Below are 4551 nucleotides of genomic sequence, written 5' to 3' on the forward strand. Positions count from 1 at the left end.
AAAAAGACAACCAGAGGCCTGTACCACGAAGCATTTGAGCTTATCCAGGTAACTTCGGGGTTAACCCTGGGTTTTCAGTACCACGAAGGTGGTTCACTTCTTACCGGGGTAGATCTCCACAGTAACTTATGCTGACCGGCTAACTTATGTGAGGTTGAATATTATGAGCAGTTTGGTAGGGATATTGAAATACTAAATTTTAATATGAACGTAGGCTATCTATTTAAGTTACTATAGCTTTCTTAGGCCTACAACAGAGACTGTAGGCTATGTTCCGCCCCACCTTTGCGATGTGGGCACAAAGGGTGAGTTTTCAGTAGAGATTCAGTCTTTTAACCACTATTTGAGCACATTTTATGGCATGAATGGAGTTTTCATTTCATTGCTTTATGAAGTTAATTTAGAACAATGTTTGGACACTTGTGAGTGAGGGGGAACGACCCGTGTCTTTTAATGTGGAAAGGACGACACACAGCCGAGCTGAAAGAATAAGGCTGATATTTTCATACAGCTCATAAACATCAACGCAATATTATAGACTACTGTTCATTTAGGTGTTCACACTGTCTCCCTGCATGTGTCAGATGCAGACGTGCTACTGTCGTTTTTCTGTTGTGTTACAGTTTAATCCTTGTTCATAAAATATGACGTGCTGCTGCCAGTGGACTTTTTCATGTCTGCGATTAGTCATCTGCTGCCAATACTGCCTCTTTTATGTGAACGCGCTCCCGGACGGATTGGGAAACCCTGGGTTTGATAACCAGCTTCGTGGTACCGCTTATCCCGATCGCGATTGTTGGGGTTAGTGAAGCCAGATAACAAAAACATATCCTGGGTATGTTGAACTCGCTTCGTGGTGCAGGCCCCAGGCGAACACCATCAATAAACAGCTGACATAGGAAGACAACTAAGAGAGAAATGAAAACAAGAAACAGTCAAGCACAATAAATAAGCAACATAGCCCAGCCATGAGAGCTGGAATAATAAATTTCAATTAATTTAAATAAGTAATGGCATCAAGAATAATTCTACCAGGGACAATCTAAATTTGTTTGTGTCTATGTGTGAGTGTGTGCAGTCAAAAACTTCTCTGAAGACGGTCAAGAGTCGGTGCAAAAGAGTTTATTCCAATACAGGACAGATAAACCTGTACAACATCCCTGCAGGTCGGAGGATGGTGTTGACCTGTGGTCAGCAGAAATCGCCTTATATTCACCTCTGTGTTGGCCTGACATTCCTGGATAAGAAGTTTTCCATTATGTTTCAACTTCAATCTCACCGTATTTTTTCAAAAGTTAGACATGCATTTTGACACACAATTGTATTTCTTAAAAAATTAATACAAGAATAACATATGTAATTGCTGCATCTTTCATTATTGCTTGATTTCATACAGTAGTCTTGATACAGTGCTGGCTGCGTCTGTCGTGTTCCTGTTCACCATCTATCTGTCGCGTTTCTGCTCACCCAGTTTCTGCCGTGCTTTAGTTCATCTATCTGTCGTGTTTTCTCTAATCATCTATCTGTCGTGTTTTCTCTAATCATCTATCTGTCGTGTTTTCTCTAATCATCTATCTTTCGTGTTCCTATACACCCAGTTTCTGATGTGTTTTAGTTCATCTATCTGTCGTGTTTTCGTTCAGCAAGTTCATTCAAAGTTCACACAGGCTATAATAATCAGAGGTTGAAAGCTGATAATCAAACAAACCCTTAATCAGTAATTAAACATGTAGTCTTAATATCAGTAGATTAAAACATCCATAGTTACAGCGTCAGCAGTTTTAGACCTCTGTAGTCCCTCCTGTAGTCATAATCAGTAGAAAACAGTAGAACAAAGCGTGCATAATCACAGCATCTGCAGTCAATACTCCTACTCAAGGATCTAACCACAGTGAGCTTGTTCCTGTATTCATGACTACAATACAGCACTTTTAAGTAAAAACAAGGCTCATCTAGGTAAAAAGAATAAAAGTGAGTAAGGATAATTAATAAAATGATTAAGAATGATAAATTTATACACAGAGGTTGTTGAGCAAACGCCCCCAGGCTTCCGTGCAACGCCAGCCAAACCAGCAACGAGGCAAAATCAACAAGCCCAGCTGCATGTCACGTCAAGGGCCGAAAATTCCAGGCACAAGCCTAGAATAAACCGGAGCACAGCCCTGCCCCGCACCCACACTGCACATCCCGAAAACTAACTTACACCTCAGTCTCCAGAGGAGTCCGACAACCATCCCACAGAGAAATGGGGAAGCATGGATCTGAGGCCAACGAAGCAAAACCTCCAAGCCAATGAGGACATGCCTCCCCCGGACTCCAATGCACAAATTAATTAATGCCCAGCAGCTCCCCAGAGACCCTGCATAGTGCAGATAGCAGGATCCTGTGAATGGCTGTGTCAAAGGCAGCTGATAGGTCAAGCAGGATAAGAACCGAGGACTGGGCTGCAGCTTTAGCTGACCTTAGGGCTTCTGTTACTGACAGAAGAGCTGTTTCAAACCAGACCGATATGGATCATTTCCCGAGGGAGATGGAGAGAGACGTGTATAAGGACTGCTACATGGTAGGTTTTCTTGTGCCGTGCTCACAGAGTGGGAGCTGACCAGAGCGGGAATAGAACAGTTGATTCTGGGTGATTTAGAGAATTGGTTAGTTATAGCCGCCACTTTGCCTGTGAAGAAGGCGGCAAAGGTATCAGCAGACAGGTTTGGGGGTGGTGGAGGATTTAGTAGTGATTTAAAAGTGTAACATAATGTCTGTGAGTCAGTGGCACTGCTAATTCTGTCATTATAGAACGCAGTTTTGGCAGCACTGATGCTTGTTGAAAAGGAGGATAGGAGCATTTGGTAGCCCTTAAGGTCGGCAGGGTCTTTGGCAGTGCACAGCTTACAGATGGTATCAGTTAGCCACGGGTGGGACTGCTTCAGGTGAGCAGGCTTGGTGGAGAGAGGACACAGGCTATTCAGGCATGAGCTCAGTGTAGAGTTCAATTTCAAGTTTAAAAACAAACCTAGTTGACCAAAGTGCGTTCTAGGTTCAGTATACACAACAAATATACACGACAAAAACAGTAGAAAAGGTCAATTTCTACTCATTATAGACAAGATGGCGCCGCGCAAGATGGCAGCCTCTGGATTACACTCCGCAGTGCTTTTTGTTTTTTTGTTTATTAATTCTGTTTTCTGCCGTCCCTCTCTTAAGGTAACTTTCTCTGGTAAGTTTTACCAGAGAAGAGCTCTTAAACATCGGACTTTCACCTGCTAACACCATTACACCGCTCCTGATCGAACCTGGAACTTTCCCAGAGTAACAACATTAAAGGACGCCTATCGCTCTGTTCCCCGTGCAGCCTTGGGACTCTCTGATCACTGTCCAACGAGTCAAAGCTGGAGTTACAGGCCTGCTTTGACTGCACTGACTGGAGTGTTTTTGAGGCTGCAGCCACTGACCTGGACGAACTAACTGACACTGTGACATCAGTTTTTGTGAGGACATGTGTGTGCCGACTAAAACCTTCCGCACATACAACAAACAAAAACCCTGCACAGAGTCCTGTACAACCAGGCCAGGAACACTCTGACTAAAGAGGTCAAAGTTGCAAAGAGATGCTACGCTGCAAAAGCACAAGTTTGCAGCCAGCAACCCTGCGTCCGTGTGGAGAAGCCTACGGACACTCACCAACTACAAGAGACCATCCCCCAACACTGCTGGTACTCAAAGACTGGCAGACGAGCTGAATGGTTTCTACTGTAGGTTTGAAAAGCACAGAGTCACACCTCTCCCCCACTCCAACGCCATCTTTAAACAGTCACCTTCCCCCTCTGACCTCACACCTGCACTCAAGATCTGAGAAGAGGACGTGAGCCACCTCTTCCAAAGGCAGAAGATCAGGAAGGCTCCTGGACCTGACGGTGTCTCACCATTGTGCCTGAAAATCTGTGCGGACCAGCTGGCCCCCATCTTCACTCAGATCTTCAACAGATCACTGGAGCTGTGTGAAGTTCCCTCCTGCTTCAAATGCTCCACAATCATCCCGGTCCCTAAAAAACACCCTCCATCTCTGGACTAAAGGCCTGTCGCCCTGACATCTGCAGTCATGACGTCATTTGAAAAACTGGTGTTGGCCCACCTGAAGGACATTACAGGCCCCCTGCTGGACCCCCTGCAGTTTGCCTACAGGGCTAACATGTCAGTGGATGATGCAGCCAACTTGGGACTGCATTACATCCTGCAACACCTCAACTCTCCAGGGACATATGCAAGGATCCTGTTCGTGGACTTCAGCTCGGCGTTCAACACCATTATCCCGGACATTCTCAGCACCAAACTCACCCAGCTCACTGTGCCAGCCTCCACCTGTCAGTGGATCACAGACTTCCTGTCTGACAGGAGTCAGCAGGTGAGGCTGGGGAACATCACATCCAGCACCCGGACTATCAGCACTGGCGCCCCCCAGGGGTGTGTGCTCTCCCCACTGCTCTTCTCCCTCTACACCAACGACTGCACCTCAGGAGACCCATCTGTCAAACTCCTGAAGTTCGCTGACGACAC

The 4551-nt window shown here is 45.7% G+C and overlaps 1 protein-coding gene across 6 annotated transcripts in view; it reads right to left on the reverse strand.

The window, feature by feature from the left end:
• Nucleotides 1-4551, reverse strand: part of LOC123967618 (collagen alpha-6(VI) chain-like) — a 37711-nt gene that overhangs the window by 19429 nt on the left and 13731 nt on the right. The gene's annotated exons all lie outside the window — the stretch shown is intronic.

Source organism: Micropterus dolomieu, linkage group LG03 (genome assembly GCF_021292245.1).
Source record: "Micropterus dolomieu isolate WLL.071019.BEF.003 ecotype Adirondacks linkage group LG03, ASM2129224v1, whole genome shotgun sequence".
Taxonomy (NCBI): domain Eukaryota; kingdom Metazoa; phylum Chordata; class Actinopteri; order Centrarchiformes; family Centrarchidae; genus Micropterus; species Micropterus dolomieu.